At 46.7% G+C, this 27,882-nt stretch overlaps 2 pseudogenes; both read left to right on the forward strand.

Moving 5' to 3' along the window:
• Nucleotides 1-3,361, forward strand: part of LOC101424611 (lysosomal acid lipase/cholesteryl ester hydrolase-like) — a 30,626-nt pseudogene extending 27,265 nt beyond the window's left edge.
• A 17,027-nt stretch (nt 3,362-20,388) lies between these two features.
• On the forward strand, nt 20,389-21,769 carry LOC101445415 (cholesterol 25-hydroxylase-like; annotated as a pseudogene).
• The last annotated feature ends 6,113 nt before the right edge of the window (nt 21,770-27,882 follow it).

The raw sequence follows: 27,882 nt of genomic DNA on the forward strand, positions 1-27,882 counted from the left end.
ATTGCATGAATTTTTTTCTGCTCTTCCTCTTCCTCCTCCCTCCTCCCTCACCCCCTCCTGCTCCTCACTACTTACTCCCCCACCACCTCTTCTTCATTATAGTCTCTTTGCAATATCAAACCATCCTGGGAATATATTGTGTTATATTGTATTATAGATATGTCTTTATACATCAGGCAGATTGTTTTTCTTAGGATACACTTGAAGAAGGAGACTGAGTGGTCAGACTGTTGGACTATTTTCAAGACTATTTTTGAGACTTCGATACATATTGTACTATAAAAAATACTCTTTACATTTTTATTAGCAATTGCAACTTAAAAATAACTTTCTAAATGCCACTTTAAAATTGAGTAACCTAATATTACAATGATTTCTTCCTGCTCTTTAGCCACATGTTATTACATAAGTGTAACATAGTACCTATTGTGTTTCAATTTCTGACTATTTCCTTCTTAATATTATTTATAAACATTCTTTAGAAACAGTTTTCTGTTTCTGTGTTATATTTATTATTATGACATGGCATACTGTTTGGGCATATTGTTGTAACATAATGCAATTAATCAAATATCTATTAAAGAACTTTAGTTCATTTCCATGTTTTTATTCCTATAAACAAAGTTTCCCATATTTCCCTCCTTTTGAGGTGCCTTTTCAAGTGGATAGTTTTTGACATACGAAAGTGACTCTCACTACAAATTTCAAGCTAAAAAATTTAGCCTGAGTTTTCGGCAAGTTTTTCCTTTATATTCATACTCAACCTCATATAAATGCTGAAATATGGATTTGACCAAGTGGTAAATTCACATCTGAGTACAGCAGCAGAGCAGCTCGCATTGAGATATTTTCACTGATAATTGGAGAGGGAACATGTGTCCTAAGAGGTGCTGTAAATCCTTATTTTGTTCTGATCGTTAAATGTGCCATATATATTTAATATCTGTCATTTGAAATTCTCCTTTAGCAATCCTCTGTGGTATGTAATGGCACTACATTTATTATATCAAACAGTAGAATTTTATACAATTGATAAGGACTGAAACTTCACATACATCAAAAGCACGGTTGGCTCTCTTTGTAAAGTTAATGTGGCGCCACCATGTGGCCAAAGGTTACACATAGTTTCCAATTCATTAGGAATTCCAGTCATGGATTTAATTCTTGACATACTTTTTAACTTGGGAGTCTGGGGGTACTATGGCTTTGCATTATTCCAAACTTTAAAAATAAGTGACTTTTTGTTAATAGTTTTATATCGGACTCTTGTAAATATGCATACGTTTAAATTGTAAATAAGGTATCAACCCATGGCTTTAGTCTCCCCAACAAGGTGGAAGTTGTACTGACCTGCAGTACAATTTGGTGATTACACCGGCTCTGGTACTCAAAATAGAAAAAGTGTTACATTATTGATAAATAAGGAAAATAGCATTACTAGACAAGTAGGATGGGTATAGAGAACACATGATGGTTTTGTATCTAAATATATTTTCTTTCCCAAATAAAACTGTTATTCTCTGAAAAAGTTCAACTAGAATTTAAGCAGAAAACATCATCAAAAGTTCATCCAGTGGAAGCAACTATTGATCGAGTATAATTCAAAGCGTATGTTTGCAGCTGCTTTCTGTGCCCTATTATATATACTCTCCAATTATACTATGAGAAATCGAGTCATTTAGTAAAGGAAAGGAAAAAAATAGTTATTTAATTTTAAATTACAGTTTGGAAATAAAGAGTAAATGTGGTTTTCTGTATAAAATTGATTTTTGAGGCTGTGACTAAGTCTGACAACCTATGAGGTTATCTCAAACTTCTGTATCAGATAACTTTTCCCCAAACTGTCTTCCTTTTAGACTGTTAAATCCCACAAATTTCAAGCCTTTGACTGGGGAAGCAGTGCCAAGAATTATTTCCATTACAACCAGGTAAAGTCTTCAAAGTCTTCAGAATAAAATGGGCCCTGAAATCTCATCAAGGAAGCCAGCCTGGGTTACTGGGTTCTGATGGGGTTCATTACTATGGGAAGTATTTGGGAGAGTTAGACAGGAATGCGTTTGTGTTTCCTCATTCAATTCTAAAACAACATAAGCCCTGTGGTGGGTGTTGTGGGATGGGCCTCTCCTCCTTGCCCTGTCGTGGGCAGTAAATTCGAATCTCCACTGTGATGTGTCATTTCTTCATACTACAGACATGGACTTAGCAGTCAGACCATCCTAGGGTTGTGACCTGCTGGCTCTGGTGCCTTGGCCACATTACATTGCCTAGGCCTCCTTTTACACACAGATAAAATCACCATTTTTGAGTGCTGAGTGTATGGTGCATTTCCCCTGCCTCCTGTACAATTGGTGTGATTATCTCTGATGTACAGATGGGGAACCTGATGTTGAGAGAATTTTTACAGCCTGCCTTCCTTCCCCGAGGGAGAACATGGGAGGCTTTAATGCCAAAGCACCTTCCCAACCCCTTGGTTCCTCTACCTGCCATCTGGTAGGTGGGGAGAGCTGCACCTCTCACAGGGGACCCAGCCCCATCATGGTGCCCCATGTGGCATATGGTAGCATCTCAATAACTAGCAGTCTTTATCCTTCACTGTGGGTTTGGAGTTTTTGGATATTTTTCAATGATAATTGGAAAGGTAAACTGATAGTGATTTTCTAAACTTCATCTCTTCTTCTCCCATCAAACTGACTACATGCTTAATGGAGACAATTCTTTGTGATTTTGGAAATTAAAAAAAAAAACAACTTCCCCTGTTTCTTTTTTTAAATTGTAGAGTTACCCTCCTACTTACAAGGTAAAAGACATGCTGGTGCCAACTGCAGTCTGGAATGGGGGACATGACGTGCTTGCAGACGTCAATGACGTCAGTGTCTTACTGACCCAGATCACCCGCTTGGTGTACACAAGACTATTCCTGAATGGGAGCATCTCGACTTTATCTGGGGCTTGGATGCCCCTTGGAGATTGTATAATGAAATTATTCATCTCATGAGGGAATATGAAAGCCAGACTTAAAAACTGTAGAGTTCTTTCCCGGGTCTTTTTTCTTTTTATATTCAAGGTAATTGTGAGACTTTGAAGATGCCTAATTTTCTCCAATGAGGATTAGAAACTCACTAGCTATTTTTGGCTTTTGTTTAATTAAAATCACCAGCTGATTAAGGAATTGATGTCTCAACTATAGTGTTGTTTCTTTAAGTCTTTGTGAAAAGATACTTATAATCATTCTGTTTATCCTTCCAATTTAGAATGCACTGTATTACCTTTTTACTTCTGCCCAAAGCAAATTAACACGTGTTTGGCTTTTTAAACTGATGTTCATTAATAAATAACTTGAGAAAATCTCAGTGTAAAAGTATCTAGCTTTCATCTCCTTGCTTTCCCATCTAAGGATTTGTATTTATGCACCTGAGTGATACTTTTTTCATGCTTATTCAGTAGGTACAGAGTTAAATCCAGTGAAATCCCAGCTGTGCCAGTTACAAAGCTCCCATGATGAATTTTATTTATCAAACTTACCTGCAATTGATGTGAGTTAGTAAATGGTTAAATGGCATAGGCCAAGCAAAATAATTTGCTGAAATCTTTGAAAACTAATTGCACTGAATCCCATAGAGAGACTTTATCACTGGTTATCAGTTGGTTTTCTTTTAACCAGTTGCTCTATCTCTGTAATGATGTCATGGTGTAGAAAAACCCTGTGGCTGCCCTTAAGAAGAGCGTCCAAGTTTAATTTTACACACAAAAAAGTGACCATGACTGTTTTCACACCAAGATTCAGGAGTAGACAGATGTTTTTGTAATAGAGTTACCTGAGCTGCAATATTATATGCAAGCAGAATACTACTACTTTGTTGTTGTTTTTTTAAAGATTTATTTATTTCTTTATCTCCCCTCCCCCCACTCCAGTTTTCTGTTCTCTGTGTCCATTTGCTGCATCTTCTTTGTCTGCTTCTGTTGTTGTCAGCGGCAGCATGGGAATCTGTTTCTTTTTGTTGCATCATCTTGTTCCGTGTGTGAGCCCCATTCCTGGGCAGGCTGCACTTTCTTTCACACTGGGCGGCTCTCCTTATGGGGTGCACTCCTTGCACGTATGCGGGGTTGATACCCCCGTGTGGCAGGGCACTCCTTGTGCGCATCGGCACTGTGCGTGGGCCAGCTCCACACGGGTCAAGGAGGCCCAGGGTTTGAACCTCGGACCTCCCATGTGGCAGACAGACGCCCTAACTGCTGGGCCAAGTCTGCCACCAAGCAGAATACTATTACTTTGTAATATTTAAGAGTCTTATTTAAAGTTTTCAAAAAAACTCAATTAGCCTCGGGCCTGAAGAATTGTGTGTATGCATTTTGTCCTTGATTTAATCTCCTTTTTATTCTTCCCTTTTCCTTTTGGCTGGACTTAAATCTTTCTTTCTCATCTTTTCCCAGTCCTTACTCATTGTAAATCTTGCTGCTACTGCTTATGAACATCTGTTCCTCTCTTTTTGGGAGAAGACCACAGTCTCAAGAGTAAGGAGGGTTAGAGATGTTTGGAAACACTAGCTTCATAAGTTATCCTGTGGGCACCACGTTAGTGCGGCTGTGGGAAGAGACTTGGCAGCTCTCAAACCCTGTGCAGGTAGCCCATGGGCTGCAGGCAGAAGCATGGATTTGAGGACTGTTTGTCCATCTTCTTCACTGTAGAGATGAGGCAACTGTGGTAGTCAGCTAAAGGGGTGCTGATGCAAAATATCAGAAATCCGTTGACTTTTAGGAAGGCTATTTATTTGGGGTAGACACTTACAGTTACTAGGCCCTAAAGAATCTGACTCTAGGTACCATTAAAAGGTACTTTCTCCCCCTAAGTCTGTCGCCATCTGTAAATGTATGTGGTGGACGATGTCTCCTAGGTTGAGACTTCCTCTTGTCTCTTAAGGCTCCATGGTCCCAGCTTCTTCCAATCTCAGCTGTAGTCTGTCCTAAGGCTCATCACTCTCCCTGGGACTCATTTCTTTCCAGGTTCAGCTGCTCTGGTCTCTCCACAAGGTCAGCTGTAGGCTATCATGCTCATCTCTCTTCCCAGGGCCATGTCTATGGAGCACTCTCTCTTCCTGCATATCTGCTTCTGTGTTCTCCTCCTCCATGTATTTCCTTCCATGTGAGAGTCTGTTTTGTCCCTACTGAGGGGGTGGGGACTCAGCCCTACGTGCCCTAAAGAGGTGATTAAATAAAAGCCCTAATCTTAATGTAATAAGGTAAAAGTGAAACCTCTGAATCTAATACAATCTAATATGCCCAGAGGAACAGACAGTTTACAAACACCATCCAATATCTATTTTTGGAATTCATAAACAATACCAAACTGCCACAACAACCAAGGTCAAGAGAGGTAGGTCTCATGATAGGTCCCCTGGAACATAGACTTGGAGCCCCAGTAAGATCTCTCCCACTAGGGTGTGGTTTGAGGAAAGAGGCTACACCCTACCTGTCTCTGTCTACCCAGAATCTAACCCAGGGCGTGGAATATAGTGAGTCTCACTAGGTATATGTGGATAGACCAAATGTATGAAGAATGAGTGGACTTCTTCATGTAGCTAAGGAGCATTAGGTGCTCAAGTAACAGCTGGAAAAGTGTAAGGAGTGAAGTGGTATCAGAATGATTTTTGTTAGACCCAGAGGAAGGAATAAAAATGTACTAGAAGCAAAGGGTGTGCATCTGCAGGAGGGTGTCCCCCTCTCCCACTGGCCATATTTCCCCAGTGAGCTTTTCTTTCTGCTTAAACAAAGACAAACTGGCTTGGCCAGGCACATGCAGGATTCTTAGGGCTGAGGAGGAAGAGACAGTGAGTGGGGATCTTTTGTGGTCAGTAAAGCTCCCACTCACCAGACCATAAGCTGAAGAATGAGTAGGGGCTCTGTCCACTTACCTGTTTTGCTCTTTGCCACTTTTCCAAACTTTTCTCTGGGGATTCCTTCAGTGTGTGGACCAGTCTAAAGGTGGGGATGTTGCACATGTGTTCTTACTAGTAGGGCCAGGTGGCACATTTGGCTTTTCTAGGGGCTGCTTACCCATGACACAGTTGCACAGTTTGCCTAAAAGACCTGGGACAGGTTGGTAGGGATCTGACTCTGTTTTCAACTGGCTTTGATGTGTATTCTGTTGAACAAAACTCAGTGTTCCCTCACAGATCCTCAGAGCAAGGAAAGGACTAGCTATTCTGTCAACTTGGAATTCTTCTCTAAGACATGGAGAAAAGAAGAGCCATCAAATGTCACAATTGAGAAGGAAAAGTCTTTTTTTCTTTTGCCACAAGAGGGCAGGCTTGGCTCGGCTTGCAAACCTTCCCCAGCACCCGTGACTTCATTTCTTAGGGAGGCTTTCCTCAGGGAAGGAATTTGGCTGCTTTAGGAGCCAGTTGGTAGTTTGAGGACTGATAAGGTCAGCTGGGTCAGTGGTCATGTCCATCTAGGAACGTGACTAATTCTTGCCTAATGAATAACATCTGAAGCAATTCCCTAAGGATACCTCTCCCAAATGTGACATATGAAAAACAAAATGTTGCCTAGAACGTGAACAAATGGTCAGCACCACAGGCATGGGTAGGTGGGTGGGGAATGAAGAAGGCATTAGCCCAGATCTCAAAGTAAGGAAGGTCTAAAATTTAGATTGTTGAAATGATCTCCAAATAAGGTTATTTTGTGTTTCTGGAGATTAAAGGTGTTAATTTATTCAATGTAAACATTTAAAATATACTGTATTTTTAACTCTTGAAAATTTATTTTTTAATATATGGAGAGATTTAGAAAAATGAAAGTAACCCTGGTCTCTTATGACTCCTGAAAGGAAGCATGAGATAATAAATATTCTAATTTTGAAAAAACTTGTCAGACATGAATTCAGAGTATGCATTGTAATGTGCTAAGATGTAGATTCCATGTACCATTCTAAATTAAGCAAGTAAAACTCTTTCTCTGCCAGATGGTTTTAGTAGTACTAAAATAATGTTTGTACTTTTACAGTGTGCTTTCAGAGTTTTGAAGCCTTTGCCTGTAGCTGAGCGGGGAGGTCTCAGTCTCGCTCAGGCCCAAGAGTCGGGGGGGGGGGTCAGCTCCTACCGAACCGCCGGCGGGGGGTGCTCCAGGGATAGAGCACCGGGGCTCTCCAGGCGTGGGGGACGCGCGGTTAGGAAAGAACCACGGAGACCGCCTGAGCGCAGGAACAGGTCTGCTTTATTACGGAAGTACACTTAGCTATATAGGGTTGGGTAGAGGGAGGGGCGTGATGAAGGGAGGGTTGGCTAAGGGGCGGCTGTGGACAGGCTGAAGCTGATGGATAGGCCTGAGGTAAGCAGTTACTGGGGAAGAGGGCAGATTGTGGGTTGGCAATATGGGCGGGACTGGCGGGAAGGACGGCAGGGGCTGGAAGGGGAGGAGGGGTGGAGAAAGGCGGCAACAATTGCTCCTTTTGTTTTTAAAAGGAAATAGAGGCAACAAGTTTTGGTGCGCACTGTGGGTGTGAATAACTCGGTGTGCGCAGCAACAAAAGACAAGGATTATGAGGAGGAGGAGGAAAAGGAGGTTATAAGGACGGGTACTGGAATAGGACGAGGGGTGGGGGGAGACCACGAGGACCGGCTGGCCGTGAGCGGACGACATAGCATCTGGCCAGGACGCATGTGCCCGCCATTAGGGTCGGCGCACGCCGGCGCCTGGCGCGCGTCGAGCCTTGCCAGCGAAACGGGCTCGTGATGTCTCCGGACCCCCCGCCCGAGGGGGAGGAACAGTTGGGGAGAAGTGAGGGGAGGAAGACAAGAAGCTATAGGCGTGCGGTCTGGAGTAGGTGGTGCGGGCAGAAGGGGCGAGGTGGACGGCTGGGGGGGGGACTCAGCGGTGGCGAGGCGTTGGTAGTGGACTTGTACAAAGGAGCTGAACACTGCATTGGCTTGATCTTTGGCAAGGTGGACTATCCTTCTGATGGCCCAGGGGCCCACAGTGAGGGCTAAGAGGATAATGATAAGGGGGCCTAGGAATGGGAGCAGGTACGGGAGGAGAGAGATAGGTAATATCTTGATCGACCGCCTGCCGGAGGGCAAGGGCGGTGATCCCCGTGCCTGCTCCAGCGAGACCTAAAAGGGTGGCGACGGGAGGGGGCTGGGGTACAGAGTAAGGGGTAAGTGAGGCTTGGGGTTGTGGGAGCTGAGGGAGGCAGTGGCGAGGGGGGTGCCGGGCGAAGGAGCGGGCGAGGTGGAGCGGGGCAGAGAAGGGGGCTGTGCCTTTGGAGGATTGAAAATCTGATTTGGGCCCACTGGGGTGGAACGTGTGGGAATTGGCTCCTTTTTTATAGTGATAATGGCACCGTAATCGTAGCCTACTGCATACAGGCGAGCTCCCCACATGCGGCCTCGTAACCAGAGGTCGGAGTTGGGGTCTTTGACTGTGAGTGTGATGGTGTTCCATCGAGTAGCATTACGCTGGAGAGTGAGGTATGGGTCTTTGTTAGGGGCGCCGGACCATCTGTGGGCGATGGTTTCGCACCCCCAGGAAGGACAGTAATAGTGCGTTGGGTCATGGCATCCTCTGGCGGAGGATGGGCACATGTAGAAACCTGTGGCAGCGGGGTTGTGTCCCCCCCACTCATAAGACGGAAGGTTCGTGCGTCCAGTGAGGTTGGCGACATCAGTAGTGAAAGAGGGGGTGGAGGTGGTTACGTTCGAGGCGAGGAGCCTTTTTTGTTGCCAGAGGGAGAGGGTCCAATTGAAGGGCTGGTGACTCGGGTTGGCAGCGGCTGGGAGAGCGAGGGAAGCCAGGACGAAGAGAACGGCTGCGAGGCTGTGTAGAGGCATCATCTGACGGTGCGGCATCTTGATGATGGCTGGTGCTGGATCCGGGTGAACGGGGCGACCTCTGGGCCGTATCCACTGTCAATGTTATCTCTCACTGAAGGCATAGGGTGCTGATCGTTCAGTGGAACCAGTGGGTCAGTGGCAGGCCGGATGCAGCGCCCAGGAATCCAGAGTGGCTGCGGCTCAGACTCTGGAAAGACGCAAGCAAAGCCCCTCCCCTGTGCTAGGAGGGGAGCTGGATCTTGCCAACGATTTGTGGCAGGGTCTTTCCAATGGACAAGGGGAACTTGCGAGGGCTGCCACATGGGTCCCCAGTGCTTATGGGTAGGGGAGAATCTATTGTCATCGAAGGTCAGGAGATTGTGGTGAATGAGGCAGGCAGTCACGACATCGGCTGGGGCCTTGTGGGAAGAAGAGGCCCTTTCTTTTTGAATAAGTAGCTTGAGCTGTTGGTGAGTGCGCTCGACGATTCCTTGCCCCTGTGGATTGTATGGAATGCCAAAATGATGCGTGATGTGATACATCTGCACAAAGCTGGCAAAGGCGGCACTGCGATACGCTGGTCCGTTGTCTGTTTTGAGATCCTATGGAATTCCCATGAACAAAATAGCTTGGCGAAGTGCCTGGACGCAGTGTTTAGCACTTTCTCCCGCAAGAGGGACTGCATAGCACAGATGCGAAAAGGTGTCAATTGCTACATGAAGATATTTGAGGCGGCCAAAGGCGCTGACATGAGTGACATCTAATTGCCACCTTGAGTTGGGGCGGAGGCCGCGGGGGTTAACACCCTGAGGCTGCAAAGGCCCAAGTGGCAACAATGGCGCGCAAGTCCGGCAGGCGCGCACAAGGTGTTTGCAAGTTTCAATGGGAAGGTCTGGGAAGAGCTTCCGGATGGACGGCGCAGAGAAGTGGAATTGGGAATGCAGGAGCTTGGCTTGATTAACAAAGTCTCCAAGCCGCGGCCCGTCGGCAGGGTTTTCATGTAGGAGGACCGGGTTTACCTGGCGGCTTGACACAGAAGCATCAGCGAGGTCATTCCCTTGAGCCAGCGGTCCTGGTAGGCCAGAGTGGCTTCTGATATGAGCAATGAACCAGGGCTGCTGCCTCGCCTCAAGCAGTCGCTGTACGAAGGCGAGCGCCCGATCGATGTTTGAGTCACCTGGTAGGAAAGTAGCAAGCGGGAGGCTGCGACACACCTGAAGAGTGTATAGGCTGTCAGTGAAGATGTTGAGAGGCTGGTCTGGGTGGAGATTGAGGACTGCAGCGACAGCTAGAAGCTCGCCCACTTGAACAGAAAAGTCATTTGCGAACAGCAGTTGCCGTGGCTCAGGATTCTCAGGAGTGTATATGATGGCAGCAAACGCCGTTTTTGAGGCATCTGTGAAGGCAGTGATGGCTGAAGGGATCGGGTTCCGTGCGGGCAATGGCCGGAACGGGTTGGAAAACGCCAATTGAGACATTCCCTGCAGCAATCGGTGATGAGGATAGTGGTTGTCAAAGGAGCCGCGAAAGAGCTCTACCAGGCTCTGCATTTGGGCATTGTTCATGATGAGGGAGGTAACTTCCTTGGCATCTAAAGGCCAAACAATGGTGTGTGGCGGGATGCCATACGTTTGTATGGAGAGAAGTACTAAGTCAGTGGCCAACGTGATCCAGGCTCTTATGAAAGGGCAGATTTTCGGGAGTTTGCTCTTTGACGTATGCAGAAAAAGGAGAGGGCCATCTTGCCACAAGAAACCTGTGGGAGTGATTGGCGTTGGCAGAACTAAAGCCAAGATTGGAAGGGTGGGGGAGAACCGCTCCAGGCGACACTGTTGCAGGGCGGCACTGACTTGTTGGACAGCTTCTCGAGCCTCTGGAGTGATGATGATGCTGCGAGTGGTCGCCGTTGGAGGGCTGTCCCTTGTCTGCAAAAGCTTGAAGAGAGGCTGCATTTGCACTGTTGTGATGGGAAGCGCCGAGCGAAGCCAATTGATTTGCCCACAGAGCTGTTGGAGCTCAGTTAATGTCATCCTCGGAGAGAGTTGGATTTTTGGGCTTGTGGGCTGGATAAACTGATGAAAATGAAAGCCTAGGAATTGAAAAGGAGGCTGGAGGTTTATTTTGTCAGACTGCACAGTAAGCCCGAGGCTGGAGAGGTTCATTATTATTGCCGAGAGCAGATCATTGAGGAGCGCACTGGAGCTCGCTGCTAAAAGTAGGTTGTCCATTTAGTGGAGGATGTATGTGTGCTCCGGATTGAACTTGGAGCACAGCGGCTCAACAGCATGGTTGACATACAGTTGGCACATAGTCGGGCTGTTGCGCATGCCTTGAGGCCATACTCGCCATTGAAATCGCTGAGCTGCGCCTTGGTTGTTGATGCGTGGAACTGTGAACGCAAATCTCGGACAGTCCCGGGGGTGAAGAGGAATAGAGAAAGAGGTAATCACCGGACATTGTAAATCCTCACAGGGCCTACATGATGGAATAGAGGAGAGTATGGGCCATGATGTGAACCAATGTATATGAGGTGCAGAGGTGCCCAAAGATGTACTTACCAAATCCAATGGATGTGTCATGATGATGGGAACGAGTGTTGTTGGGGGGGGGGGGAGAGGGGGGGTGGGGGGGTGGGGTTGAATGGGACCTCACATATATATTTTTAATGTAATATTATTACAAAGTCAATAAAAAAAAAAAAAAAAAAAAAAAAAAAAAAAAAAAAAGCAGTCCTTGATGTCGATGGTTGCCGCATGAAAATGCTGGGGGACTGCGGTGGGATGCGGGCATCCTGGTTGAGGTGATCCCATTGGCTTAATATGTTTGTTGATCTCACGGAGGTCGTGGAGAAGGCGGTATTTGCTGGTGTTCTTTTTGCTAATGATAAAGACCGGTGAATTGTAGGGACTAGTGGACGGCTCTATATGCCCTGCTTGTAGCTGCTCTTTGACGAGGGCAGAGAGAGCCTGCAATTTGTGAGCTGGCAAGGGCCACTGCTCGACCCAGATGGGCTCCTCTGTGTCCCATTCCAGAGGGATAGGGTCAGGTTTTGAGATGGGAGCAGTGGCCCCTAGAAGGGGGGGGGCAGCGCAGCTGAGAAGGCTTCTGTGGTGATTCGGGCCTTTAGCTGGCTGAGAACATCTCTCCCCCATAAGATGGTCTGGACTGACGAAAGGACGAGTGGACGAATTTGGCCTTCGTGGCCTTCTCGGTCGCTCCAATGCAGAGGCTGGGATGTTCTCCAGGAGGTAGCGGCTCCCGTGGCGCCGATGACTTGAGGGCCGGTCTCTAGGGGCCAGTGATTGAATGCAGCGACTTCGAAGGGAACACAGGAGACTTCAGCGCCAGAATCCAGGAGCCCATCGAGCCATTGCCCATCGATTTTAAGCTCCAATGAGGGTCTCTGGCGGTGCGTGATGGGCATCGTCCACATTATGGCTTGGGAATTTTTCTGGGGGCCTCTTGGGGGTGGGGCTGAGGCCTGCCCCCTGGAAGTTTAAAGGCTGCTGGGAACCTTGGGCGGAACAGCAGTCGCGGGCCCAGTGATAACCTTTCCCACAACGTGGACACGGCGTAGAAGGGCCCCTTGGCCGTCGCATCGGCGGGTCTGAGCGAGGTACTGGGCCTGGCTGGGAGCACTCGCGGACAAAGTGGCCGGGCTGGCCACACCAAAAACAGACAGAAGTGGGGGCGGATGAAACAGCCATGGCAGAGGCAAAGGCAGCGGTGAGTGTTTTGACTTGTGGGTCGACGTCACGGCAAGCAAGGACCCATTCGTGCAGAGCTTTGTCGCGTATGGGAAGGACCACGGCCCGGAAAGGCGCAAGGCACCCGTCTACGATAAGTTCTTTGGCCAGTGCAAACTGGGCATCCTCGTTGGAAATCTTCCGTTGACAGGCTTCCAGGACGCGGGCGACAAACGTTGGGAAAGTCTCATTGGAGTCTTGAAGCAGCTGTGCGAGTTTGGTGGGCTGCTTGGTGGAAACTAGAGAGAATGACCGCTGGACGAGGACTTTTACCCGGTGCCAAAACCCTGGGTCAATTTGGAGATAAGAACGAGGGTCTGCATAATTGTTGGTCCCCGTGTATGCATCAGAGGGATTGAGGACGCCAGCTTGGGCATTCTCCACGATTTGTCGGTCAACAGCCGCTTGGTAATGGGCGCGCCATTCAATAAATTGACCCGGCATCAGGATGGCACGGGCTAGTGCAATCCAGTCATATGGGAGAATGAGTTGGGTCCCCAACTCCTCAAGAAGTTGCTGCGCATAAGGGCTGCCAATTCCGTCTTCCTTTACAGCTTTGTGGAGGGTCTTGACCTCTTCCGCTGTAAAGGGTAGCCAAGTTTGGGGTCGCTGCAGCGTGGGCTGCGGATTCAGCGGATACAGCTGAGGGGTTTGAGAAGGTGTGGCACCGGGGACCGATGGAGCAGCCAAAGCACGTGAAGGACTATTGCCGTACGGCGGCGGCAAAGGATAAGTGGAACACGGGTGAGAAAATGGCGGCTTAGCGGCTTCCGGGCGACAACAAAATGGCGGCGGGACCCTTCTGGGCGCCGGCCAAGATGGCGGAGCAGCTACATCCAGCGGCGGACAAAATGGCGCGGGGGGCGCTTCCGGTTTAGCGGAAGATGGCGACCCTGCAGTTTCCGGGCCTGAACCGGATGCTGACTGGGCAGGAAGAGGCAGGTAGAGGCGGGAGGAGGAGGATACTGGTGGAGAAGAAGCCGGATGCGCACCATCTTGGGCAGAAGTGGGGGAAGAAGGCGGAAGTCCGCCATCTTGGGGAGTGGCAGGAGTGGTTTCTGTCTGCTGCGGGGAGCTCGGGCGGGGAGGTTTGCGCTCGAGAGCAGCAGCAAGTTGGTTAGACAGAGAGTCAGTGTCGGCGGACTCATCGGGATCACAGTCTAGAGGCCGTTTGGGAGAAGCTTCATAAACAGCTTCGGTCGGAGCGCCAAGGAGACAAGCGCGAATGGCCACGAGAATGGGTAAGAGGCCTGCTGGGAAGGTGCGTTTCTCGTGCTCCATGGCGAGGTGACTCGATCTGTGAGTCGCGAGTATGTGTCCGGGCTCCAGGGTTGGCAGGTGGTGAGCCACGGATTAAAAGGGAGCAAGAGATCCCAGTACTTTTGGAGCTGCCTCAAGGAGATGCTGACTCCATTGGCATCGAGCAGGGCAGCGAGGGCCCTGACTTGCGGTGCCTGACGCAATGACAAAGAGGCGCCCATGACGGGATAGGGACGGGACGACGGCGAGGGGTCCCTACCTGGACAGGAGGATGATCACAGCAGCAGCAGCAGCAGAGAGGGGCCGGGGGAGGAGCCGCCACGTTGGGCGCCAGTTGTAGCTGAGCGGGGAGGTCTCAGTCTCGCTCAGGCCCAAGAGTCGGGGGGGGGGGGTCAGATCCTACCGAACCGTCGGCGGGGGGTGCTCCAGGGATAGAGCACCGGGGCTCTCCAGGCGTGGGGGACGCGTGGTTAGGAAAGAACCACGGAGACCGCCTGAGCGCAGGAACAGGTCTGCTTTATTATGGAAGTACACTTAGCTATATAGGGTTGGGTAGAGGGAGGGGCGTGATGAAGGGAGGGTTGGCTAAGGGGCGGCTGTGGACAGGCTGAAGCTGATGGATAGACCTGAGGTAAGCAGTTACTGGGGAAGAGGGCAGATTGTGGGTTGGCAATATGGGCGGGACTGGCGGGAAGGACGGCAGGGGCTGGAAGGGGAGGAGGGGTGGAGAAAGGCGGCAACATTTGCCTAATGCTGTGAACTTTGCAACACTATCTTTGAAGGTGAGATGAGTATCTTTATCTCTGCTTGAAAGGCAATGGTATGCCTTTTAATTGGGAATGATTTCTATATGCTATAAATATTTTAAAGGGGGTGATAGTGGTTGCAACAAGTTCAACAGAAGCCTAGCATAGATGGGTCAAAAATATAAAAGTGTTCAAACTGAAGGTACATCAGTATCTGGGTCAATAGGGGTATCAAGGAGTCTCTTAGGGGGAGCTAACACCCCGTGTTCTTCATCAGCATCCCCTACTGTTTTTGATAGGAATAAAGTTTGATAAACTTTATTTGGTAAAGTACCAGCTAAATCAGTTTCCAACCCCAAGTTTCTGTAGAGATACCATGGAACTGACCGTGTTCTAGTCTCTCTTTGACTGTGAATCTTGCCTTTCCTGAGCTAAGTCTTCATCTTCAAAAGGAGGGGTTTGATTCTGATCTTTGAGATGACCCCACTGTCTCTGAGTCTCAAGTGTAACACGCCATAATAAACATTCCTCTCTGATAGCCAGGCATCATTTTGGTTTGATAGGTGCCAAAAGGGTCTCACCCTCTTTTAGAAAGAAAAAAAAAAAAACACAACAAACAAAACCACATAAGTCATTTAAGGAAAAAAGACTTCATGTCATTGGTAATGGGGTTTGCCAATTATATCAAGTAATTTTTTTGGAAGGGATGTGTGGCATCCAAAGTCTTTTGAGAGCTGATACAAAATAAATTTGGATTGTATAAATATGCACAGACTTAATTACTGTCTTTCAGTTGTGAGATTTATCACTGTGATAGCTAGTAAAAGGAAGGATTCCCATCTTCCACTCTTGTCAGAAAGACCATACCAAGATAAAAACAATATACAAGAAGTCAGGGTCAGCTGGAGCATGTAAGAAATAGTGAGACTGACACCCTATCAGCCATGGAAGTCAGTAAACACTTCCTCCTGTGGGAAACCTCCCTGCAGGTGAGTAGCTCCAACTGCATCAATTAGTGCTCCAGAAAAAATGGGTTCTATTTTGCAGACTTAATTTAGAGCCAGCTTCTTTTCTGTTCTGTTCTTTTCTTTCTTCTCTTCTTTTCTTTTCTTTTCTTTCTTCTCTTTTCTTTTTTCTTTTCCTTTCTTTTGCTTCCTTTTCTTTCTTTTCTCTTCTTTCCCTTCCTTTTCTTTTCTTTTCTTTTCTTTGCTTTGCTTTCTTCCCCTCTCTCCCCCACCCTGCTGATTTTGCTCTCTGTGTCCATTCGCTGTGTGACCTTCTGTGTCTGTTTCTCCTTTTGTCTTCTCATTTTCTCTTCTAGTATTCACTGGGATTAGATCCTGGGGACCTCCAATGTAGAGAGAGGTTCCCTGTCATTTGCCCCACCTCAGTTCCTGGTTCTGTTGCCTCTCACCTTGACTCTCCCCTTCATCTCTCTTTTAGTTTCATCATTATTTTGCTGCATGGTTCACTGTAGGGGCACTTGGCTCGCCATGTGAACACTGGCTCACTACGCGGGCACACTTTTTACCAGGATACCCCAGGGATTGAACCTGGGGCCTCCCATATGGTAGACAGAAGCCCATTCACTTGAGCCACTTTCACTTCTGCCAGCATCTTTTAACATGATCTTTATCACAATTATAATTGAGTCCACAAATATCTATTAAAGACTCATGGGCAAGGCATAATGCTTGGTACAGTATCAGAAAGTCATAAGAGATACACATCCAATGGCCTAAACATCTAGTAAATTATCAAATATATTTTGTGCAAATAAAAGATGTTTGCCAATTCAAAAAACTTACATCATTTGAGTCAATACTAGGTAGGAATTGACTTCATTTTGGTTGCACTCCATATTTTACCAACTTTTTCAGCAACCTCCATGTTGTAGAGAGGATGATTGACAGATTTTAATGGATCCATTTCCCTGCAATGATAGCATTTGTATATGGGACACAAACTTCTCTCCTGGTGGTCTGCCTGTGCAGGGAAGACAGAGAAGCTGGTTTCAGTTCTTCAGCGCCCTGCGTGGTAGGAGGTGGGAACCTGGACAAAGCAGGTTGAAGCCATGCCTTCCACGTCCTGCTGCACAGAGGGCTTTATGTAATTAGCCCCTGGCGATTATTCTAACAGGCTTAGTGATAGAGGATGGAAGCCCAAAGAAGGAAAAGAATGGTTTGGTTGGTGGTGGGGCTCACAGAAACAGTCCTGGCAACAAATCTAATATCTAAGGCCATGTTAAGGAAACCTGCCAGCCACCAACATAAAATGTTTGTAAGATGGGAAGCAGATTTGGCCCAACAGATAGAGCATCTGTCTCCCACATGGGAGGTCCAAGGTTCAAACCCAGGGCCTTCTGACCTGTGTAATGAGCTGACCCGTGCAGTGCTAATGCGTGCAAGGAGTGCCCTGCCACACAGGGGTGTCTCCTGCATAGGAGAGCCCCATGCACAAGGAGTGCACCCTGTAAGGAGAGCCAGCCAGCACAAAAAAAGTGCTGCCTCTTCAGGAGTGGCGCTGCACACATGGAGACCTGATGCAGCAAGATGACCCAAGAGAAAGAGACACAGATTCCAGGTGCCGCTGACAAGAATACAAGCCGACACAGAAGAATACACAGCAAATGGACACAGAGAGCAGATAACTGGGGGGGGGGGGGGGGGGGGGGGCGGGGAGAAGGGGAGAGAAATAAAAATAAATAAATAAATAAATAAATAAATGAGGTATATGTGGAATTAAGAAAAAAACACTCTAAGAAATCAAAACATCCAACTATGATAGTTACAATCATAAGAAAAGGATGGCCTGTGCTGAAATGCAATTTGAGGGTTGGCCTAATTTCCTTGGTGGGAAAATTAGAATAATTTATGAGCAGAACTCCTTTGTAATTCTGAAAAATGAGCTCCTATAGTCATCACTCCAAGACTGAGCCACACACAGCTCAAAGTCAGGTCCATCTTTACAAGAAAAAGAAATTCCTGGGTTACCACTTTTACAAGTGAAGTGGAAACAGTATCTGGAGGACGTAACCTAGAAAGGACAGGTTGTCTAACTGGAAGAAAAGAAAGAGTGGGGAGGCCAGAGGCCTGAATTGCACCTGTCTTTTTTACTACCATCTAGATATCAGAGCATTAGAAAAATCCGTCTTCTTTCCTTTTTTTAATTGACTGTCAAGAAGTTCACAGCTACTTCTGAACATTTTCTCATCAGGCACAAGCAGAATATGATAATATTCCTGGTTCCTGGGGTTTACCAAAAAAAAAGGGGGGCGGGGGGGCGCTACTGTAGGTTCAGAGGCTACTGTCTCAGGATTTGGTGCCCACATACCAACTGAGAAAGTCTGATTCGTGACTTGGCCTATATGTGTGTGTGTGAATATATATATATATTTATGTATCCTACATAATAAAAATTATGTTATGAATTATGCTATGATATGTTTCCAGGCCTATATATTGGCCTATATGTTCATTGTTTAATTATTCTTTCCTCATACAGTATGACTCTATATTTCTTTTTACATAATATTGATTTTATTTACAAACTTCCTCAGTTATTTTTGGATAAACTGAGGAGTACAAATTCATATATGTATCTTCTTTTGTGTGTTTACCAAGCATCAGGCACTATAATTTCACTTTTGTAAACTCAGCGATAAGAATAATACCTACTTCTTGGCAGGGTGGGGAACCCAGCTCTCCTGAGGAGTAAATAAAATCGCTTCAGGTAAAGCTCTTAGCTAGCGCCTGGCACCTAATAGGCAGACATTACCTGCTGGCTTTGCTATATTATTTTTTCCCATTTAATGCTCACGACAGCCTCATGAAATGGCTTCTACTACTACTCCCATTTGGAGGGATAAGAAAACAAGAGCTTGGAAGGAGTGAAGCGCTGTCCACACCCACAGAGATAGAAGAGACAAAGCTGAGAGTGGGAGGGGTCGCTGGCTCCAAAGTTTTTGTCCCAAGCCTCTATTCTCTAAGCGCCCCGTGCGTCCCCTGTCAGCCACGTGGTCAAACGCGGGGCTCGTTTATGCAGATCCGGGGGTCTCCAGTACCGACCTCCGTGTTCTCAGCGTCGCCCAGTTCGGGGGCGTAAAAGAGAGAGGATGAGGGCGGCCCCACAGCCGGTTCTCTGGGTCGAGGTTTTGGGGAAGGGGCTGGAGGGCACGGGGCAGGGTGGCGCCGCGAAGCCTGCCACGGGAAGGTCAGGGTAGCGCGACATCATCTGCTCCTTCACCAGCCTCCTGGGAAGCGTCAGGACCGCCCGCATCATTCTCTGGAGGAACAAAGTGGGCGGTTTACTGATTTCATTGCTTGCACCCCAGCCTGAAATGCAGTGGCTTTTTACCCAGACCAGCACCGACTCTGTGTGTTAAACCGAATTAAACATTTTTATTTTATTTTATTTTATTTTATTTTATTTTATTTTATTTTATTTTATTTTATTTTATTTTATTTTATTTATTATTAGTTTTTAACTTTAAAAGGAAACTCTGCAGCCGGGGCCGCTTTCCAGGGCCGCTGTGCCCCGGGATTCCCGCAGCTGCTCGTGTGCGCCCCGGAGGCGCAACGGAGGATCGACTCTCCGGCTCGGGTTGCAGGACCAACCCGGCGAGTCTGAGCGCAGCGGGTTTTCGAGACGCTGAGACCAGCCGGCCGCTGGTCCTGTCCCATTTCCTGCGCTGATTGCCCCACGGGCGCCCGGGGGACCCGGATCCTTCTGCGGAAGGCGAGTTTCGCCGCTGGTCTTCGCTTGGAGCTAAAATTAAGGCTGCTTAGAGCAAAAAAGATCCGAAATACAGAAAGTACGTCGCTTTTTAAAGTTTTTTTTTTTTTTTTTTTAATGCAGTCATGTTTGGGTCTTTATGAAAACACACGTGCAGTTACACGCACGCGGTTGCTGTGGGGGGAATGGGGGGCGGGGGCGGTGGGGTTGAATGGGACCTCATATTTTTCATAATGTAATTTTAAAAAAATAAAATAAATAATTTTAAAAAATAACAAAAAAAAAAAAAAAAAGAAAAAGTACAAGTAATTCTTCATTGGTTGCCAAAGGGGCACTTTCTGGTGGTGGTGGAAATAGTCTCTCTTGCTTGGGGTGGTGATGACACAGGTGAACTGAGCGCTCAAAACTGAGGGCAAGGGAAGTGGATTTGTCTCAACTGATTGAGCTTCCACCTACCACATGGATGGTCCAGGGGTCAAACCCAGGGCTCCTGACCTGTGTGGCGCTGTCCCACGCTCAGTGCTGATGCACACAAGGAGTGCCCTGCCATGCAGCCCCATGCGCAAGGAGTGCACCCTGCAAGGTGAGCCGCCCAGCACGAAAAAGTGCTGAATGTCCAAGATTGGTGCTGCCCACACGGAGAGCTGATGCAGCAAGATTACACAACAAAATGAGACACAGATTCCAGGTGCCGCTGAGATGCAAGGGGACACAGAACACACAGTGAATGAACACAGAGAGCAGAGAGTGGGGGGCCGAGATAGGAATAAAAAATCTTAAAAGAAACAACAAAACTGAGGGCAACTCTACACTGAAGAGGCTGTGTATGATATGGAATTGTATGTCAGTTGAAAAGGACAGAAAATGCAAATTGCCTGCATATGAAAGTTAGCGTGCATACGTAAAAGCCCATTCAGGCAGCTTCAGGTGTACGTGTTTATAGCCAAGCTTCTTTGGGGAGTTACCTGCTCATCCCAGCTCTGCACAGCCAGGAAAGGAAGTGAAAATGCAGCTACCACCACTCGGGGCCAGGCTGCACATCCCAAAAAAAGCCTGGGGGCGCCATAGGCAGGCGCAGCCTGGCCCAGCCTCACCATGAGCCACTGGAACAGCTCCTATGTCCAGGTCCTCTGCGGCTCGGGCCAGCTGTTCCTGCAGCCCCTCTGGGAGCACTTGAGAAGCCAAGACACCTTCCTGCAGTCGACCTTCTTCCCCGTCATTTTTTTTTTAAGGGCATTTATTTTTTTATTTTTATTTTTTAAGATACATAGATCACAAGAAATGTGACATTAAAAATATAAGAGGTTCCCACCCCCACCCCCTCCCACTCCTCCCCCAGCAACAACCTCCTCCATCATTGTGGCACACTCATCGCACTCGGTGAACACATCCTGGAGCACTGCTGTACCACATAGATAATAGTTTGCCCTGTAGTTCACACTCTCCCCCAATACATTCAGTGGGTTATGGCAGGATATATAAAGTCCAGCATCTGACCCTGCAATGTCATTTAGGACAGCTGAAAGTCACAAAAATGCCCCCACATCACATGTCTTCTTCCCTCTCCCTGCCCTTAGCCACAACTGTGGCCACTTTCTCCACCTCAAAGCTACGAATTCTTTAATTACTAGTCACAATAGTTTTATACGAGAATATCAGTAAGGCCACTCTAATCCATATTTTATTCCTCCATTCTGTGCACCCTGGGATGGTGATGTCCACTCCATCATCACCTACGTGGGCTTCTGTCTGCTGTTCGTGCTGCTGGACGCCGTGTGCCCCTGGGTGCCCGCGCTGCGGTGCTACAAGGTCCACCCCAACTTCTCGCCGTCGGTGGGGCAGCTGCTGCCTTCCTGGGGCAGACGCTCTACCAGCACGCGGTGTTCGTGCTGCCCGCGACGCTGCTGCACTGGGCCCGCAGCCCCCCAGCCTCCCCGCCGACGCCCCCGCGGTGCTGGAGCTGACTCGCCACGTCGTGGTCTGCCTGCTGCTCTTTGACGCCGAGTTCTTCGTGTGGCACCTGCTGCGCCACAAGGTGCCCTGGCTGTACCGCACCTTCCACAAGGTGCACCACCAGAATGTGTCCTCCTTCGTACTGGCTACGCAGGACATGAGCGTGTGGGAGCCGTTTTCCCTGGGCTTGTTCGACATGGTGAACGTGGTGCTGCTCGGGTGCCACCCGCTCACCGTCCTGGTGTTCCACGTGGTCAACATCTGGCTGTCCGTGGAGGACCACTCGGGCTACGACTTCTCCTGGTCCACGCACAGACTGGTGCCTTTCGGGTGGTACGGGGGCGGAGCGCACCACGACCTGCATCCCTCCCGCTTTAACTGCAACTTCGCACCTTCCTTCACACACTGGGACAAAATGCTGGGGACGCTGCAGTCTGCTTACGCCAAGTAGCTGCGTGCCTGGCAGGGGTGGTGCCCTCTCAGACCCGGGATGGCTGTGCATTTCACTCTTGCATCAGGAGAAGAACACTAAGCTGTGTCTCTTTTTATGCATCAAAGAAGCACAGGCACTTCTTAACTGATGGAAACTGTTGTAGATAAAATCTGATCTATTTTGCTAGCTGGCAATCAATTTATATCATGTTTGTATATCAATGCAGTTGTATTCTAGGTGTCGAATTCTAGCTCATTTCAATAGCTTTTATTCCTAGATAAGAGTTAGCTAATTGTCACTGGCATATTTAAATTACCTCTAAAATGATTTGTTTGTAGAACAAGGAATGTCCTAGGTTTGAAAATGTCCTAGAATGAGAGTGAGAGAATAGATTTTAACAGAGGATCTGGCCTCTGACTTTATAAACTGTGAAATATGTTCCTGCTGGACAGTGACCAAGATTATAGTAATTTTTTTTAAATTTTTTCATAGAGACATATATTTATATGAAAGAAATGTTATTTGTGCTTCAGCAAAACATGAAGAAAACAAGCACTGGCTCTTGTCTCACAACATTTTGACTGATAAAAAGTAAAGAAGGAAGAGGGAGATGGAGTAGGGCGTCCTTCAGAGCCTAGAGCAGCTCTCCATGGGCGTTGGGTTTCGTGTGGGTGGTTGTAGGCCTGGGTTGTCCATTTTGGTCTAAAGATTTCACAGAGGGAAAAACAGTAAGTATTTGTATTTCCGATTGTCCTGAATACTTTTTAACTGATTTCTGCCTAAGGGGCAACTGGTAGACTTGATCTGGAAAGGTTTACAAAGAAACTAACACTGGGCAACCATCTGATTGTTTTGTCTGTTGGAAGGATCATGTTCCAGGGGAGGTGATCAGAATTAGAAAAGCAACTTGCTTTGCAAAACAGATAAGTCAAATGTGTGCATTAGAGTGGTAAGCCTCTTTTCATGAAGCCAGCATCCTTGGGTAATGCAAACAATCACTGAATTCAGTGGGTCTGCCATCTAGGCTTTTTGTATTTTTCAACTTTCATAATTAAGACATCATTGAAAATGCATGTCTCTCTTTTAAAGAAAGTAGAGGTGATGATGTAGTGAAATTTGGCCCCAGAACTCTGATTCCTCGTCTGTTAAAGATGGTTCCCAAATATTCTCATGGATAATTCTTGACTGTAAATATCTCTATTACAGAGCACACATGCGTCACACAGCACACAGTACATCTGGCTGCTGCCTAATTGTTCTCACTTCAACATTCGAATGTAGCTTATTTTGTGGAAAGTTGGAAGTTAAGATAGAAAAGTGTAAATAAGGCTGGTTTGTAGCTCAGCTTATTCCTTATGATCCAAACTATCCTGTTTCAAGGTGAAGAAGTCCATGTAAAATGCTGGTCTCCACAGTCTGCCATTGAGTGTCCTTAGAAATATGTTTAGGCCCTACAGGTGGTTGTTGGAAGTCAACTAGGCTGCCCAGCTTCTCCCCTGATTTCCTCACGTCCCCCTGGATGTGCTCCCCTGGCTTCTGTGCTCGAGGTCACCTCCTCATCTGTTAGCACAGGACCATGCTGGTACCTAAAGATTTCATGCATTGATGGTGTGAGAGTGAAATCCACAAACACAGGAAGTGAGCTCTGAGGGGTCGGTGCTATATTGGGGGCAGTATGTCAATATGAGCAGCCTGCCCCCTGCAGAACCAAGAGGTGCAGAATATATGGAAAGTGCAGCTATTAGTCATTTTGAGCAGCTCCAGGAACCTTGAAACTGCCCTTTTAAGCTTGGATAATGAGGGTTTTTCACAGCTTACCTTCAGAGACTTTTTCAAAAATGTGTCATGCTGCCTCACTGTAACAGGGAGTTTTGGATTTGGGGAAGATTGTCCACATGGACAGTATTTGTTTCTCAAAATCACTTCTTATCAGTCTGTAATGCTTTGGGAGGGTGGGAGTGAGAGAGAGGAGAGGATGAACAATTTTTCACATATTTGAAACCTAACAATAACAATCAGAACAACAAAATAATAATAATGAGGAAGTTAAGTGAGTTGTTCCATATTATAAAATACTGGGTGTTGGAGCCAGTTCCTGAATTTAGTTCTCATGGTGTCCTTTACACCTCTCTTATGATCATCACAGCAGTGAGAAAGGTGCATGCCCTGTAACACTTGTTCCCTCCTAAGCCACTAAACCTCAAGCAAAGCAACCCCGTGGCAAAACTGCTCTGACGTGGCTGTCCCTGGATTCACAGCCTCTGCATGTGCAGTGGAGAAAGCCAAGGAAGCAAGTCCTCGGCCAGTCTAGGCAGAAGCTGGCCAAGCAGGGAGGTAGGTCTAGGACTCTTTTTTTCTGCATCCCTCACTGCAGATTGATGAAGAGAAGAGGTGTTCACAACTTAGATCACCTAGGTGGGAATCTTAGCTCTAGTAATTTAGTAGCTGCGTGACTTTGGGCAAGTTACTTAACCTTTGTGCCCCAGTTTCCTCATGTATAGAATGTGGATAATCAAAGAACCTATCTGACAGGGTTGTTGTGCAGGTTTTTGAGTTACTTTATATAAAATGCTAGGTTGGTTGAAAATGTGGCTCTATTTGTTTTTGCTATGATTGTTGCTTCATGATGTGAGCACTGGCCTACAGTTCAGAACTCTAACCTCCTGTCCTCAATTCTGAGTGTTCCCATATAACAAGTGTGATGGTTGATTTCATGAGTCAACTTGGATAGATAATGGGGACCAATTGTTTGGTCAAACACTGGCCTGTTTGCTAATATGAAGGTGTTTTATAGATGGGATTTGCCTCTACAATCAGTTGATTGCATCTACAATCTACAATGGAGATTGCCCATAGCAATATGAGTATTCAATTCAATTAGTTGGAGTCTTGAAAGTCAGAATTGAGGTTTTCACAGGTCAGAAGAAGAATTTCTGCCTCAATATCAACACTAGCTCTTGCTGGAATTTCCAGCCAGCCATTTCCCCTGGGGAATTCAAACTAAGGATTTCACTACCACCTGTATCAGAGTTTCCAGCCTGCAGCCTATGCTACAGAGGTCAGACTTGCCAACTTACATGTTTGTGTGAAGCAAGTCTTTATAATAAATCTTTTCAATATATATGTATACACACATATACATAGGAACACATGGATATATCTTGTTTGTTCTGTTTCTCTGGAGGACCTTAACCAATGAAGCGTGGAACCAAATAAAGCAGAGTTTTTCATCCTGCTTCTTTTATAAGCATCTCGTCTGCATTTCAAGACCAAAGTTTTGAAAAGAGACAGAATGCTGTATTTGTCTGATTCTTCCTCCACTCTGAATCATCTGCTCCCATTTCTTCCTCAGACTTTTCTTTCTTGCTTTAATACTATATCCCTACTGGTGACATCTAATGATATCTTTTGTTTTCCACTCCTTGGTTTTTCTTTCTTTCTTTTTTATTTCTTCTATGTATTTGTTTTTTGCTGACTGTTCTTTTCTTGGAACATACTTCTTGTTTGGCTTTACTGAAGTTTTTCTACACTGTTTTCCTTTCTAATTCTCCAGCTGTTTCTTCTCCCTTCAATGGGTCATCTTTCTCCATAGCAAGGAAGCAAGCCTCCAGGTGCTTCTCCTTTTTCTTCAAAAATATCTATAACACTGTATGTACTATGCAATATATGCAATGCATTCCCTTCTTACCATCTCCTAATGCACTCTGTAAATATCCTATCACATTGCATTGTAGCTCACAGACACACAAACATCACAAATAACATGTTTATGCACATACACCATATACATGAGCATATGTATGCTACATATATTATATACACAGAAACTACATGTATGCATACTACTTTATGATCATGTACATTCACATGTGCTATATGTGAATGTGCACATGTCATATATATGAATAAATAGTATACATAAGTATATAATATGCACATATATGTACAATTCTATTACATAGAATAAATATGTACACATGCTATATATGCAGAATAGACTGTATTATACATATGTCTATATATAGGTGCACACTCTATTTATGTACACATATGCCATATAGACACTGTATATGTATACCCATAAAAAATGTATTCACTCTGTCTTTCTATAAACCTCTCTTTCTCTCTTTATAAAAACATATAACATTACCTTTTCAGTCCTGTTTACCATTTATCTCCACGGTGAGTAAAATGCCTAGTTCTTGATAAGTAATTGGTTCAGGGTTGCATGAATTCTGGAAGCACTAGAAACACTACTTGCCCCTTATTCACATCTTTCTCATCCTGACCTTTTTCTTCTCCAACCTCCATCACTAGTCCATCCCAGCTTCCCATCAATGCCACACTCACAACCAGTGATCTCCATTCTAGAGAAGGTCACAGTGAACTGGGGAAGACTGTCGGGCAGGCACATGCCTCTAATCTACTCTGGTTGGTGCTATAATTGGATATGAACAGGTTCTTAAGGCTCTACAAATTGCCACAAAAATTATAATGACACATAAGAGATAATGAGGTTGTCCCCAAACAACTGTGGATGGGATGGTAGGGAGGAAATGATAATGTCTTTTATTATAAAAGCAGCATATGCTCATAGAAACATTTCAAATAGTATAAAAAAATAAAAAGTTAACTCCCCTCTGCATTCATTTATTCCCACTCTTTTTCGAATACCCAATCAGAAGTATCTCTCTTTGTTATCTGACTCAGTCTTCCTGTAGGTCACTCTCCACTTTGCTTTATCTATATAAACATCTATCTATCATCTGTCTATCATATTTTATCTATATTTCTTTTCTGTGCTGATGCATTTAATGGTTTTTATAACGCTTAAGGAAATAAAGTGTTTGTGAGCAGAAATCCTTTAGACCTTTGTACACAAGGGCAAAGGCATTTCCCCCTAGATATCTTGTGCTTATTTCCTTCATTGTCTCTCCTGACATCACTCTCAGAACCAGAAGAAGAACCAGGTTCCCTGTCTCCCACGGCTTCCAGGGAAGGATGGCTTGGTGGTGGAACTGCTGCACTTGAGAGGCCAGGTTTGCTTTGCTCCCGCAGCTGGCAGTTCGTTCTCTCCCTGAGGTGTCTCACAGCCTCCTCTCCCTGCCTCCCCCTGAAGCAATTGTCTTCTCAACTGGATGGAATGTCTCTGAAGGAAGAGCCTTTGATATCTTCAAGCTCTTGCACTTGAGGGTGCTAATGCTCTTGTCTGGAATTTGTGGCTGGGTGTGAGTTGCCTGATGACCTGTTTCAGGGGGAATCACCCAATCCCCCTCTGCTGTTCCACTGTGAAGTGGGTGCAGGTTGGGGTAGTACCAAGGGGCTTTTGGGCTTCTTAAGGCTGCTGTGAAATCCAGGGAGATGGATCAATAGGAAGCCAGTGGAGGAGTGTCCAGAGGAGACCATGTGGACCTCAGGCCTGTGTGAGGGGAAGATGGTGCTACAGTGTCTGATCCACCCCCAACCATCCCTGCCAGGACTGTGCTTCCTCTCCAGCCTTGGGCTTCCTCCATCCAGCCCCAGTGTCTCCAGGTCCATACTGGCCTCAGTTCCCTGGGTTCCTCTCCTTTGCAAGCCCTGGCTCTTGCTTCACTGCCTAATCTTAGGAGCATCAGAGAAGTGGAAGCAGGAGAGGGCTGGGGAGGCTCTGAGAGACCTAGTTAGAGGAGGTTAGCCCAGGGATCCCAGCTCCCAGAAGTAGCAGAACAGTAGCCAGAGCCAGAGGCTGTGTCAGTCTGAGGCCCCGCAGGAGAGGGCTCTCTCCCCTGTGCTGAGGGACAGCGCCAAGCCAGGAGCTACAATCTGGTAGCTAAGGGGAATTTGGTGGCTAAGGCACAGGGCTTTTGAAAGGAGAAGCCTCTTGGAGTTAGACACCTACCCCCCTGATAGGTGGAGAAAAGGGAGTCACTCTTCCTCCCCAGTGGCATTGCTCAGCTTCCAATTCAGCATTGCTGAGGGAAGATGGTTCGAGTGCAGTCCCTTCCACATTCAAAGATTCCTGGAATGCTAAGGTGATGATCCATTGGCATTACCCTGTTTTACAAATGAGGAAATTGAGGCCCAGAGATGGGAAGTGACTTTTTCCCTGTCATGCTGCTAGGCTAGAACTCAAAGGCCCCTGCTCCTCCTGCTCAGCCTTGCTGCTTCTCCCACCCAAGGTTCCTGCCCACTCAGAGCCCCTGGCGGCTGACATTTGCTGAAGA

The sequence above is a fragment of the Dasypus novemcinctus genome, chromosome 6, assembly GCF_030445035.2.
Source record: "Dasypus novemcinctus isolate mDasNov1 chromosome 6, mDasNov1.1.hap2, whole genome shotgun sequence".
In the NCBI taxonomy this organism is placed as follows: domain Eukaryota; kingdom Metazoa; phylum Chordata; class Mammalia; order Cingulata; family Dasypodidae; genus Dasypus; species Dasypus novemcinctus.